Genomic DNA, 15851 nt, shown 5'->3' on the forward strand with positions numbered 1-15851 from the left:
AAAAAGTGCTTGAGGACATACACCTCAGTTTGAATAATTCCAAGGCTTACTGTGATCTTGTTCAAATGCAAATTATACAGTGAGCCCATTCTGTGCAGGTGATGCTGATAGATCGTGATGCAGCCCTAAGTGACAATCCATGCTTACTTCCAAACAAATGTGTGGGCCCCATGGAACAACTGGTTTCCATTCAGGAAAAGTTCAAGCTGCCACTTCAGAAAGCATCAGCTTGATTCAGAGGTACTGCATCCAGGATTAAGCTTCAGCACTTAAATTCCTGGAGCATTCACACCATGCTAAACTCAAAGGTTAACTTACAAGCAGCCGTTTTTGAAAACAGTTTGTCTTCCGATTCTGTAGGCTCAGTACCACTTTAACTGGAGATTCATGTAGGAGAAAGAATCACATAGACCTGCATTAAAATGCTTTTACTTCTCTGCTTTCTAAGAAGTTGTCAAAGCTGTTGGACTCCTGGGCTAAACTTTCTGGAGTACTTTGTTTCTCTTGCAGCTGGCCTCTGACAAATGGAAGCCTTGTTTCTGGTTACAAAGAAAACCAACTTTAATGAGTTTTCCACTCTCAAATTACTTATTGATTCTCCTAAACAACAGGCTATTTTGTTAGTGAACCACAAATATACCTTAAACACTTGGCTGGATTTTAACTCTTATATAAACAATACAATGTATCTTTATATAATTATAATTCGGACTTGGTATCCAGTTGGCCTTGTAGGATGGTTCTCTTAGTAGGACTGCTGTTTTCTTGGGAAACAGGAGTGAGTCTTGGGATATTTGAAAGGTTTACTTGGGATATTATGGCAATGGAGTTTCTTTTTCATTCCTTTTCACAAGAAGTTGGGACTAACATGCTTGGGGGCAAGTGGTCCTTTCCCCTTTCCCGTTTCCCCTTTCCCCTTTCCCGTTTCCCCTTTCCCCTTCCCCCTTCCCCCTTCCCCCTTTTTTGTTTCTGAAGTATAGAGTTTCAGAAAACCAGTTAATAAGTAGCTTGCTCTCTCTTCACAGACAGTGGTGATCAACAACAATGAGAAGCTGATAAAGTGGGAGTTAGAAAGCATTACACAAAAAGTAGTGTCTGGGATGAGGTGAAATCTGGGCTGGTGATTGTCACAGCCACCCACTTGCTATTTCCCCTCATTTCTGTTAAGCCTGTCAGCCAATGCTGCTGCAGGGAGCACCCCATGCTTTCTTTTTTCCTCCCCCCCCCCCCCCCCATTTCAGTGCACTAGAACCTTCTGGTCTGGTCCTCCACTTGCTGCTACTTGTTCTCCACTCACCCAGAGAAGCTGTTGCTTTTTCTACTGATGTGGCTAAGCAAGCAGGAATGCTCACCACTCTGATTTCTCACTCAAGCAGTGCAGCTACTTATTCAGGGATTAGGACTGGGACTATTTAGTAGATGTGTGTAATCAGTAACCACCCACAAAGAGGAGGTTCTTGAAGTAAATATCTTGGGAGTGGGCCATTAATGCAAACTGCTCAGAACTTTTGGCTTACTCTTTGGGACAGCGTGTTCTATGATGAATATGGATGATTCACAAAAGGAGGATCAAATTCATTAGATCGTGTGTAAGAAAAGAATAGTTCAGCAGTAAATATGTCACTGCTAAATTTGTATGAACAATATGGGATGACTCTCATGTGTAAAGTTCGGCTGCTTTATGACTATTTCAGGCTAATAGCATTCATTTCCAAGTGAAAATTGTTATGAATTTGTTATGAACTGCAAATTCATAAATTTCTTCTATCTCCTGATTTCTCCTTGTGCTTTGAACAAGAGGCAATGTGAAGAGTGTAGTACCATTTGTCACACTGAAGATGCCCTTCATGAGCTGTTGTATTTCAGTTACATGAATGCTGTTTGTATTTTCATATCTAATGACAACAGATAAAGCAATATAATTTCACAATTTTGTATTTTTACATAATTCCCACTTTTTTATGGTAGCAGTTGGTCTGTTGTTAAGTGTTGTAAGGAGGTTATAGTGAGGTGGGGGTCAGCCTCTTATTCCCAGTAACAGTGGTAGGATGAGGAGGAATGGCCTCAAGTTGCACTGGGAAAATTCAGGTTGGGTTATTGTGAAACATTTATTCTCAGAGTGATGAGGCATTGGAACAGGCTGCCCTGGGAGGTGGAGTTGCCATCCCTGGAGGTGTTCAAGAAACATGTGGATGTGGCACTGAGGGACATGGTTAGTGAGCATGGTATGATGGGTTGGTGACTGTACTAGGTGATGATAGAGGTCTTTTTCCAACCTTAATGATTCTGCATAGTTGGTTCAGCCCCAACCAACTTTGTTCCAAGGCCTATTCACTCTAAAAATCAATATTCTGCATGATTTTTAAGCAGGAATATGTTTCAAAAAGGAAGGCATCTGTGATCTGAAGTAAATACAACTGGTAGCTGATGTTCAACAGACTGTAATTTTGTGAGCTAACACACCAAAGAAGAAAAGCAAATGATGAGGTATAAAGCAACTTGAGCACTCATCCAGTATTTAACTTGTCCGGGTTAGGAGAGAATAATAATGTATATTATGTGATATTCCCCCTCTCCCACCACACAATTTTATCAGTGTTCTCTCAGCTGTGTTGCAAGTCTTAGGAGAGCACTCACATCCAAATCAATCTGAATGAGTTTGGAGCATAGTATTTATTTGACATACCATCAAATGCCTTACCATTATTTTCATGACACCCTCTGTTTTTTTGCTATGTACTAATTTTGTTAATCCATTCAGCAAGCAATAAAGATGGCACGATGAGCAGTATCATGGGCTGCTCATCACTCACAGTTTCATTACCTAGTGGAGGTCTAGTAAATTTTTTGTTGTCAGTTTTACACTAATGATTTAGAAGCAATGGAAGTTAAGAGTTGATCATGAGTGTTAATTCGTCTCTGTCAAAGAATCGGGCTTTATGGCAGGTAAAAATGTCGCTGTCATTCACAGTTTGCAACAGCAGTGATAACATTAATTGGGAGAAAACTGTTCATTAATAATTTTCTGTCACCTCCAAAGTAAATATTGAAATACATCTCTCTCTGCTTGGCCTTGCCTTTTGTGTTGCCAGTGTTTGATCATGGCAAGAGAACAAATACGTATGCCATTAATATCTCACCAGGGAGGTCAAGCCAAATAAATCAAAAGTGGATAATGTTAAGATTTTTCTAGATAGTATTGAAAAGACACCTGGATCTAATAGTAAATGGAGTTTAACTTTCTTATAATGAAAATACATCCCATTATCTCCTCAGAGGAGAGGGGCAGGACAGTGAGAATGGTATTTAGATGCTAAGATATGCTAAAGCCTTCTCTCTGGAGATAAACGATCATTTTGAGCACGTGGTATGTGAGGTCTGTGAGTTCTGCTGATCTGAGCACTCCTCCTCAGTGCAGATGTCTTCACTTCCTGCCCCTTTTTGGGTCCAGACATGATGGACTGATATATCAATCTCAAACTGTTCTTAGATTTGCTTCCACACCATTTCTTAATGTGTGTGGGCTTCCTTCTACAGCTCTGAAGACTATAAACCCCTAACTTATTGTGCCCATGGCTCTATTTTCAGTGTTACATTCCTGTGCATGGCTCTTTTTGTACCTGACTTTGGATGACTTTGCTTCACATTGCTGGTGTCCCCCAGGGCAGTGTAGCTTTGCCTACTTCACCTGTGAGTCAGCCCCAGTGTCTGCTTTTATCCATCCTGTGCATGGTCTGATGGGTTTTATTAATCTTCTTTCAAATGCTTCATCTTGTGATGCTTGTTTCAGTGTGTGCCTGCTATCTTGGGGATCAGAGCTCTGAAGCTATGTATGCACTTCTGCTTTGAGTCCATTAAATAGTTTCAAGGAATTTTTCATCTCTGCATCATCAGGACAGAATTTGTTGTGAATGTCCTTTGCATGGTAACTTTCCACTGTTGTGTCATGTCTGAGCACTTGTTGGGGCAGGACACACAACTGCCACCCAGTCTCTGAGCAAGACAGTGTTGTTTTCCTCTTTCTTTTCTGATTATAAGCATTTCCCACATTCTGGCTGCTACACAGAACTCAGTACTCCAGTTCTGTGCTATACTTGCAGTCAGCTTTCTGAGGAGTTTAACACATCCTATGCTTCAGTGTCCCCTATCATCACGCACTTGACTCTTCCTCTTTTTCTGGCATGTGAATACAGAGGAGAAAAAAAGGAACCACATGCTTTCAGCTGCTCTGTAGATTCCAGTCCCATCTGTGAGGTCTCCTCCATTTTCTCACTCAGTAGCCTCCCACTATTTTCTCAGTAGTCACTTGGGGAAGGGTCTTCCAGGGACCTGCTTTTTAAGGTCTTTTTCCCTTTTCTCTCTTGTAGGCAAGCAGCTCTGGGAGGAACATGAGCATGAAGCTGACTTCAGTTCACAAAGAGGATTTCCCAGTTTCAGAAAATGGCAAACCCTACTTCATCTTAACAATTCAACTTCATCTGGGGCATTCTTAAGCTGTATTTGCTTTATGTGTGTGAACTACATTTTGTTTTCAAAGCTGTACAAGCCCAGATGGCACCTACCTGCAGGAAACAGGGCAGAAACCTTAAGGCTGGTATCAGTACTGCTGGAATACAGTGGAATTCTGACTTTGGAGGGGGGCCGAGGGAGGGGTTAGAAGTCTGTTCCTCCGTAATGATTCCTTTTAAAGAATCAGAACTGAAATGTCAGAAATAGGAAATTTAAGTGGCTCATTCAATTATGAATAACTGGAAATGAAGTTAAGGAAAAAAATGAGTCTGGAAAAGAAATAGCAAAGTTGCTATATAAATGTACATACACATATGACAAACCTGAAGACCAGATACCCCCTAATTTAATAGAAGTGGCATCTGATTGTTGAAATGGCACAGAGAGCCTTGCCTTGAATTATGAATTAGAAGCATTCGCAATAATCTCTGAAAAATGAATTACCAAGTATTATGAACAAATACATTTTCACTCAGATGCTCAGCACAAAATACTGTAATAGGAAATAATTTTTCTATAGCTCTCCTAGAAGATGCTTCTTCCACTGACCCCATTTCATGGGGGGGAAAAAAAATAAAAAGGAAATTGATGATTTTGATTTTCTGTGTTTCTGATTGTCATAAGAACTTTACCAGGGTTCCACTTAGCTCCTAGCTCTGACAAAAAGCACCATTTTCCATCCAGTTACATCTTCAGATTCCACATTTTGTTAGCTTAAGTGGTTTCCCGAGTCTAATGTTGATCATTTGTTGACTAACTCTTAGAGGTTCCCTCTTCTGAATTACCCAGGTGTCTATGGAACCCACATAACCTACCCGATGTTTCAGCCAAAGTGAAACCCAACCAGAGGCTTATACCCAAGATCTCACAACTGAACTAAAAGCGAATGAAAGACAATAGTAAATACTACAAAATGTCTATGAATGAAATTGTGAGATAATGGATGTACATCTTCTTAGGCTATGGAGTATGCAGGCTTATAGCCACAGACACATCTATACCTTTAGGGCTGTAAAACACTCTCAATGCTCTTTTTTCTTGACATTTTACCAGCATTCTACCCATTCACAAGTCCTGGGTTGACAGCCAGGCTAGCTTTTCAAAGAGCAGGTTTTTTTTTACCTGTTGTTGCAGTTTTCCAGTAAGCTGTCCAAAACAACGCTATCATTTGTACCCTCTTACCATGTATCAAAGGATATATTCCAATTTTTATGCTTTTATCCCTGCTTGAAATAATTTGTTGCTTCTGTAAAATCATTACTGCCACTGCTCATTCACCTGGTTTTATTTGGCTTCCTCTGAAGTCCCTTGTGCTTTTCCAATCTCTTGAAACTCTGCTTTGAGATAAAAATGAGCCATGGGAATCAGCGAACAGCAGTGGATGAAAGGGCAGATCCCCTGAGATCTCTCATTTCCCCTTCAGTTCTGTATGATGGAGATCTTGATGTAGTGTCCTTGCTAGTAGAACTCTGAAACCAAGTAAATTTAATCTGTCCCTCTCTGCCAGCAGTTTAGTGCTTCCTGGTGTTTTATTTCTGTTCTGCCCCCCACTGGAGTAGAGCAATTGATACAGAGGAAGGTTAATGATGGCAATGAACTGTGCCCAGTCTGTTTAATGCTTAGTTTAAGGGCCACCTTCCCTGACTCATGTAACTTAGCTGTCAAACCAACCAGCAAGGCAGCTGCTCTCACTTTCAGTGAACTCTGCAACTCCTCACAGTCAACACTGCAGTAAAGATGTTGTGCCAGGGCTTGCCAGCTTTTCCACTGCTGCACAGAAAACCCCCCTGGGTTTTGCACTGGTATGTGAGATTGTGCTCTGCAGGTCTTGTGTAATAACTACCCTGGGAAGCATGGCAGTCATCAGATCCAGACTGGAACTCATTCCTTGCAAAGTATACTCTTTAGGATACTCTCTCAGCCCTGTTCCTCAGGGAAACCTGAATGTAGTTTTGAAAATTAATAGTAATAATGAGAAAAAAAAGTGGTTCCAGCAGAGACATTGTATTTGTGGTTGGGGACCAACTTGTATACACCTAGTGGAAATCTGAAAAGTTTTCTCAACTTTTGTTTAACTTAAGGCAGCCAAAAGCTTGTCTAGTTTCTCAGTTGAAGTAATGAAAGATATGACCACAGATATGGCATTTGTCTGGACTGCATGTCTAGAGAACTGTGGCTACAGCTAAACGCTGCAGGTTTCCTAATGGCACCATGGACTTTTCCCTTTGTGGCCAACCCACAGGATCAGCATCGCACTGGCCTCTCAGCCCAGCCCTGCTCTGAGAAAAAGCAAATGTGCATGCACAGAGTTGAGAGTTAAATCCTTCTTATTTTTCAGGAGATTCACTTGGCTGGATCTACATTCATATGGCAAAATAACTGTCCTGCCATATGTCCTTAAGCCATCAGAGAGGCTGTAGCTTGTTTCATAATGTGGAAAGTGATGTGAAACAGGAGGAAAAGGAGTGTGAACAGATCACAAGTCCTACTGAATACTGAAGGTAGCTTAAATTCAAACAATGGGTGAAAAAATGTAGTGAGCGATATGTTGAAGGATAATTATAGTAATTCATAACATTGTCTTTGCTCTTTGGTTATTACGGTTTTGGCAAACAATAAACTAAGAAGCACGAAAATAGAGCCAAATGAAACTCACTAGAAAAAGGTTCCAGCACCTTTAGAGTTTTCTTTTTTCTTTTTCTTTTAATTTAATTCCCCAAATTACTGTAAACTAAAGCCTCATTGAAAAGCTATGGGACATTTTCTTTTAACGACCTAAATGCTGAAGATGAGATACCTAGGATTAACACATGAAAATAGGGATTCTCAAAAGAATCTCTAGGCATCAAATTCATTAAAAAACATAAGAATGGGATCTGTGAGATCACTGGGATTTTATCCTTGATGTTGTACTTTTAGAAAATGAAATCAATTTAATAATCTGAGAATGCCAATATTCCTCTAGGTACTTTATAAAAGTATCCTAAATTTCACCTTTTACTTTAATGTTTGTTGAATTCTTACCTGAAATGATAGAATGTTCATTTATCTGGAATGCACTATTCAGTGAAGTTTAATTCTGATCTGGCTTTAAAAATGTAAGCATTTATATCAGAACTGAATTATTAGAAAGCTGAAGAACAAAGGTTAAACTGTAGGTGTTCAAGAAGAGCTGCTTTAATAGTGGATTCTTGCTGATAAAGTCTGACATCTTTGTATTTGGAAAATTATATTTGACTAGAGCTATTTTGAACTATAAAGAAGACGAGAACTGTATCTTTTGAATCATGTATTTTATGATGACTTTGTAACTAACATTATGTGGTTAGAAAGTCAGAAAAACTACCTTATACATGAGAACATTAGGTTCCTGGTTTCTGGTTCGTCACTGAATGGAAGCAGTGACCTTTCCTCTAATTACCAGAGTAGATAATTAATAAGGAGGATTATAGATTAGTCACAGTGTGAGCAGTGCTGCTATAGTTTTTCCATAAACATCACCAATAGGTCTTTTCCTACCAAGACTGCAAGGGATTGCAGGCCAGTTAATTAGTCATATTAATAGCTAATCTTGAGTGGAATGAGTCAATAGAGAAAGCCAGTGTTTTTGTGATCCCTACCTATTTTACATGCTCTGTTTGTGTGGGTTGAATGTGATAGTTCAATAAGCATTGGATTAGGCTTATTTGGCAACTGTTTTTCTATACTTATAATACTGATTTTGAGTTAAAAATGGATCCATGCTTCCTATATTAACAGTTGACACAATCTGATTTTTTAACTGGAGCAACAGTGGCGATGAATCAACCCTGTCCTTTAGCATGATGGATGGCATGAAGTGCACTCAGTAGAAAACAGGAGCACTGTTTCCTATTTTAACACGAACACAAATAGGAACTAAAATAGCTTTATGAAATCACAGAATCACAGAATGGTTGATGTTGGAAGGGACATTTGGATCCATCTGTTCTTGCCCCTCCCCCTCAGCCTTCTCTTCTGCAGGCTGAACAGCCCCAGGTCTCTAGGCCTTTCCTCACACAGGAGATGCTCCAGGCCCTTCATCATCTCTGTGACCCTCTGCTGGGCTCTATCCAGGAGTTCTGTCTTTCTTGAACCAAGGAACACAGAACTGGACACAGCACTGCAGATGTGTCCTCACCAGAGCAGAGTAGAGGGGGAGGATCACCTCCCTTAACCTGCTGGCCATGCTCTTTTTAATACACCCTGGGATACCATATCAAGGGCATATCATAATGAGTAATAATGCTCTCTCTATGGGTGAGAACAGAATGTGCTAGATGAGTGCCAATAGTTTGAAACTTACTTGGAACTCAGCACAGAAAACATATATTTTGTAAAAATAGGTGGTATTATTAAAAACAACAAATTTCGGCACTGATTAAAGGAGAATCATGCACAGGAATATGTTTTCATCCTGGACAAAGAAGCTTCAGAGACTCAATCTGTGCAGCTATTAAAATAATTGAAACCAGAAGCTGAATTTAGGAGGAAAGAGTTATTTTCCCTTGGTTACTGTAAAATGCAAGACTAAAATTCATTACAGCACTGAGTGAACAGAAGAGAGTTTTATACAAGCATTCATTCATAGTGCTAGAAAAGGTGAAGCACAACCTGACCTACTCAAAATGTAGATTCTCTATTAATTCTTTACAGAATGTGTGTTTGGTGGTATCTGTATCACTCCACAGAGATGCTGTCATACTGTCATACAAATATGTGCTGTTAGAGTGAAAATATGGATTTCAGTTCAAAAAGAAGACTAAAGTTCAAAGCATAGTTCTCAAAGTTAATAAAAAGTTAATAAAAAACCCCAAAAAACTATAGAAAGCAAATAAAATCACTGTGCAAATGACAGAATGAGGCAATCCAGAGAACCCTCATCATTACCTTGTTCAATTGAAAACAAACTGTTCATGGTGCTGTGGTTCAAAATGGTGAAGCTCTCATTCTTGCAATAGCCTTCCAGAAATGATGGCAAGCTTCTGCAGAGCCACACCTACAACATAAGTAGTATTCCCAGAGTCAATGCAGTGACATCTAGCTCTCCTTACTACTTTCCGTGGCATTCTTTGCAAGGATGCTTTTAACAGCCAGGTTTGCATTGAAAGAGGTTTAGTAACAGGCTTGATCTGCCAGAAAACATCCTGTGCTCTTTTCTTCTTATGATGCCTTTGCATAATTTCATAATTATTTGTTTTTCTTAATCATTTTTGACATCAACATAAAGATGTGTGTTAATACTGAGATCTACCCTGAAAATTCTCTTGATGGTAAACCTCTAATTCAGTATTTCTTTTCTCATGGATTTTTTAATAGCTGTCAAGTGATCAGCAGTTCATTTGCAAGTGAAGGTACTGCTTGGTTTTTGGTAGTGGGACGCCAAAGTTTTCATGTCAAAAGCTGCAGACTCAATTAACTGACACTTCTTAGGTTTTCTTTGGCCCTTTTGGACACTTTGTGATTGTTACTTTGTAAGAAGTTTCCTCTTGGGACATGGTTCCTCCTTAGAAAAAGCCACTGCTACAAATGATGTTAAAGTTCTGGTAACACCTACAAATTCAGGGAGCAGTCATCTGCTCGCAAGTGAGGAAATGTTGGTGAAGCGTTGTCATTCTGACAGCAGCTGTGTCTTGACGTGCCTATTCTTTCCATGTCTTTCCATGGCTGCTTCCCACAAGAGGCTGTGTTTCCTCCAGCTATGTGTGCTGTCCTGGCACTTGTAATTCTTACCATTCATGGTTACCTGGTGGGGTTGTGTTGAGTTGGGCTTCCCCAACTCCCCTCCCCAAATTTGATAGTCCAGTTAGCATTCTGCTTTAGGATTTTCTGCTGGAGGATCTTCTGACTTGTGATGCTGGTGAGCCTCCTAATGGTAATGGCAATGTGTTCTTACCTGTAAACAAGCTGTAGACGAGCTCTGTTTTTGTCTGGGATTCTCATATCTGCATTTTGCTGCCTGTAGGTACTTAAAGAGATCATTGGAAGAATAGACTCATAGTCTCCTTGCAAATGATTTGTGAGCTGGGGAAGTAGTGAAACCACTGAGCAAATTAGCTACAATGAATTATTAGTCCTGCTCTAAATTGAAGTCTAAGTTGGAAACTATATAGCAGAGTTCATGAAGGCTTTTCTCCAGCATTCTTCCGCATCGGCAGGTTACATGCTCATCTTCAGAGGAGCAAAGTAGCTGCAGTCTGCAGTTACTTCACTCACAACCTAAACTTTCTCACTTACCTCCCTCTTCACTTCTGCTCTGGCCAGAAAGAGTCAGCATTTTTTAATTTATTTATTTATTTATTTTTTTCTAGTTATTCATGTATGTATTTGAATTCATCCTGAACTACCCATGCATAGAAAGTCATGATGTGCAGATAAAAAGTCATAGATGTGCAGATAGGAGCTGCATTTGCCTCAGCTGAGCTTGTCTCTTCCAGAATTGAACATATACAACCACATAGCTTGGCTTTGAGAATAGTTCATGATGGCAAAACTCTGGCTCTGTTATTTCTGTAGAGACATGCATTTATACTGAACATCGCAACTGTCAGTGGAAATAGAAACCTTGAGTACAACTCTGAACTCCTTAAATCCTAAGGCAGGTTTTGTTAGGCTTCAGTCTTGATTCTCAACAGATTGTATGAGACAAAGCTATTTAGAAGTTTGGAGTTTGAAAGGAGAATTTGAGCTTTATTTCTATTTCCTACATGGAATTCTTCTGCATTTTTCTCATATAATATGGAAAGCATGATCTCACCTGCTCTTTACCAGTGGCCATAAACAGTTACCATCGGTCAATAATCAAGGACTGGAAATACGAAATGAGTTTCCACATTTTGATAATTTTCAACACTATTACAACAGTAGATTGAATGTTAAGGACCTGAGGTGTTTTATTAGCATCTATAATGAGTCAAAAGACAAACATATAGCCACTTCATAGTATGTGACTGGGTTGTCTATAGATAGTTTAAGACTGAACTGCTGTCATGATGGAAGGCAGAGGCAAACACAGAGAGACAGAATCAGAGGCTGAATTTAGGGCTAGAACTCTGGAGAAAAGCAGTAATGAATATGTTTCTATTAGCAGAAGAAATATGCAGGAACTTGCCAATTTTTTATTGTGTTTGCTGTAGTTTCCATCTTTTTCAACTGTATTTGCTCAGATCTTAGAACAAGTAACTTGTTTCTTACTTTCCATTTGGTTGACAAGTAAGTTTTGGCAGTCTCCCATCTAACCACATTGATCAACAAAAACATATGTTCTTTGTCTGTTACTCTCTGTTTCAGTTTGAACTTGCACTTTATCTATATACTATATTTCTGATCAGATGAAAGACAAATTTTGAGGTACAAAAATTTATGAAATTGAATTAACTACTTTTGGCCTGGCTCTGTTGGGCTAACTATATCCTACATAACTGCTTTCAGTGGTTGTATCCACTTTGTCACTGTTGTATTCATGATGGTACAATCTTGGGAATCATTCAGAAGATGTCAAAGGACATCTGAAAGAGCCCTCTGAATGGCAACCAGAAATGCACCTTGAGAGTGGCCAGGATTTGCCTGCTTGCCTGGCCTACAGGAGACAAGACACATCTGTGGGATACGTCTCTCATCTCCAGTCTTATGGCTGAATCCAGATCTGAACTTTGCAACAAAGCTGAGGAGTGTCAGCATTCAGGCTTCTTAGTCCACGTAAAAGACAGTTTAAATATGATTCTGTACTCTGAAGCTCTAGGCCAAGTTGAGACTGTATCTAATTCTAGAGAAAAAAGCTCATGGCTTGAGGAGCAGGCTTAGGACAAGTTTGGGTAGTACCTTCTCCTCCACCTGTCTACTCTGGTTTCTCTTCCATATGTGTTGCATCCATTCCAGTCCAATTTTTAAAGGTGCTTTTTAAAAAGTTGTTTTTCTTGGCACCAAACTGTGACTCATTTGAAAAACAACTTAGTGCACAACCAGCTTGCCCATCCTTGGAGAACTCTGTTGAGAGCTAGGAGGGTAAACTGGAATTAACAGTGACTTTCTAGCTGGAAGCTCTTTCTTCCTTTCACCTAGTCCCATGAGAATATATTCTAAATCAGCTCATTATGCCTTGGTTCTGGCCTTGTTTGAGCACAACTTCCCCGGTAGAAGCAGTGAAAGCATTCTCCTATCTACCTCCAAAGTAAAAGGATCCTCGTTTTAAGGCGCTACAAATGTAGTTCTTTTGTTCGACCAGTGGGAGGCCCTTCAAGACCATCAAGTTGTCACAGTTTATACAAGTTGTACTTCGGATTGCTCTTTATCTGCAGGCTTCGAAGTTCCTCAGAGATTTAAAGGAATATCTTGGGTCCCATCTTCTCAAACTAGAGATGTAGATAGGAGAGCAGAGAGATCTCCCCAGTCATTGTAAAATGTCAACAACAAATTATTTGTGAGATGTTACAGAACATAAAAAGAATGATAATGTCCCTTGCCTCACAAACAGTAAATTCCGTTCATACATTTTTATTATTGTTTTCTTAAACAATTGTTTTACCTTGAAAATTGCTTGAGAAAATTAACCTTTAAGGCAACTTCTTTCATTTTTCATTGTGGATATTGTTTTGTTGAGGAATAAAATAATAAACTATGATTAATCTCATTCCTTTCTGGCTGCAAATGACCAAATATCCAGGAGATGTATTTTGCCACTTTTCTTTGAACAGCTGCTTCAAACATTGAACCCCTGTTGTAACTTTCTGGATCATCTCCCCATTTTCTATTCATTTTATTAACACAGATTTGAAACAAAAACTCCAGCCTAAGGCAGACCTCTTATCAGCTGTGATTTAACCTGAAAGGTCCTCACAGCCTTTTGTGTTAACTTTTCTTCTAATATGAAGAATCTGCTGGGAGTTTACTTTTGTAAATGGGCCAAACTTTGCTCTCAGCTGCATCTAGAAAACTTTCCTGTGATGTCGTCCATCTCTCTGAGAGCTAGAAGCTGCAGGATATGTTAAGCAAGGAAGACTCCTTAGGCTGAAAGCCAACTTCTCTGCTAGACAAAACATCCGTATTTCAACTCTTACAGAAATATTACCATCATCTTGATAAACACATGTCTACACTGATCTTCTTGCCAAGCTTGAAACACTACTTTGAGTAAACGGAGAATGTGCAGGAACAGAACTACATGATATGAAAAGATGTACCTTGAATGGAACAAAAAAAACCCCCATGTAGTAGTCTTCCAAGTCTTCTTCTGAAGATATGTGAAATAGTTGGAGCTAAGCAAGAATAACTTTTCATTTCTTATCTGTGGAAAGTGTGCAAACTGGTTATAAATGTACAGCAGTGAACTGAAATTTTACTTACAGATTAGGTGCTTGTGGAAACAGCCAGACAAGGTCAGATAGACTGTAACATGTTTCCTGTAGCAGAAGACATACATTGAGGTTTGCTCAAAATGTCCTCATCTTTCTAATCCAGGTTCAGAGTGAGCAAACAGTTCCTCGTTAGACTTCCCATGCTGATGAGAGAAACGGTAAGGGGGGGGGGGGGGGGCAAGGGGGGTGGGTGGAAATGAAAAGGGAAATTAGAACAAAAACAATGGCACTGAGAAACACAGTTTGCTATGGTATTTGGGAAATAAGGGAAAAGTTGGTCTTTTCAAAGACTTTAAGAGATCATCTAGACCATCCCTCTGTTCCAGATAGGATCAGTTACACTTAACATCATTTCCACAAGTGCTTGCCTAATCTTGTATCAAGAAAATCATCCAGTGATGGATAAAAACATTGATGGAGTAAAGAAGAGGAACTATTCCACATGTTTTGTAGGATCTTTCTGTTTAAACAACTCTGTATTCCATATGATGACTATTTTTTTTGGCCACAAACTGACATTGCCAGCTGCTCAGCATTTGTCTCACAGCCACTGCTAAATCTCAATTGGAAGAAAAACAGTCCAGCCAGGTGCTTCCTGTTCTATCTTTTAAATTATTTCTGCCTGTATAGTATGTTAGTTAGTACCGCTGAATTTTGTCTCATTTTTTCCAGGCTTTTCCCTGAATTTCTTATAAAAATTCAGAAGTTCAATCTTGATCTCAAACAAGCCTTCAGCACTGCCTAAATTAGTGCAGACTACAGATTTTGTTTGTGCACTCTCTCTTACCATCTCAGTTACTAAGGAAAGCACCGGGTAAAACTGGAACTAAAGAGATTTCTGCTGAGCCCTGTTTTTTCTCTGACAATCAGTTCTTGATGGCATTTATCTGAATATTGTCTCCTAACCAGTATTTCACATAAACCCTGGCTGGCAGTATTTTTCCCTCAGAAGTCTGAACCTATGCAGCATCTAGTTCTTCTTCTCCTTCCATCTGAAAAATCTTCTACCCTGTCATAAGAGGTAATTAGATCGGTTTGATAAAATTTGTTCTTGACAAATCATATTTTGTAGCTGAATAAACTTGTTTGCTCATTAAAATCCAATAACAATTGCTTTCTTACGTGCTTGCAGATTAGAACTTCTTTACATACATTTGCTTTTTAGATACTTATTTTATGAAATGAGAAGCTAACTAAGCTCCCATTATGAGAGTTACAGGAGATTTCTGCTCTCTGTCACCTGCAGGTAAATCTTAAGAGTCAAAAGGGGCTGACACCCTTGACATTGGGATAACTGCTGTGTTTCTTTAGCTTTCCTACCTTCTAGTTTGCCTAACAACCTGTGTTTCATTCACCTAGTTTGGGAAGACTAGGTTATTTTGGCAGAGATAGTTTTAACAATAATCATTAATGAATGATCTGGGGTTCATCTACTTAAAACCCTTTGAAGGAAACCCTTCAAAAATCTAGGACCAAAAGCCCAGTACCATAGTACCCCAGAGACCATGTCTCTCCTGGGACCCAGCGCACATGTAAGGACACATGTTACTCAGGGATTCCTGGCTACAGTGTTTTATCTGGACCTTCTTCTACCAGCAAGATGAAAGGAGCACATACAGCACTGGCGGCAGAGCACCTGCTGTGAACTGCTTTCTCTTTTTCAAAGGGCAGCAACCCTTACAGACATGGACAAGGCATCTTATATAGATGGTGAGCTGGCATAGGAGCTTTTTATTTCAAGGAAATAAATATCAGTTAGCTAGGGAAAAGTTGAAAGGAAAATAGGTTTGGGTGCTTTAATTCTTAACAGAAATAAATGTCAGGGATGTTGTAAAACCAGTATCAACTGTACTTTAAAGATTGGCCTTCTTTATCTGTCTTATGCTATTCTATGAAGATACTCAACCTTTACTTTAAAGAGTGTTTCAATATCTATCTTCTCTAATGCATCCAAACTCTAGAGACTGGAAA

The sequence above is a fragment of the Coturnix japonica genome, chromosome 1 (assembly GCF_001577835.2).
Source record: "Coturnix japonica isolate 7356 chromosome 1, Coturnix japonica 2.1, whole genome shotgun sequence".
NCBI classification, from domain to species: domain Eukaryota; kingdom Metazoa; phylum Chordata; class Aves; order Galliformes; family Phasianidae; genus Coturnix; species Coturnix japonica.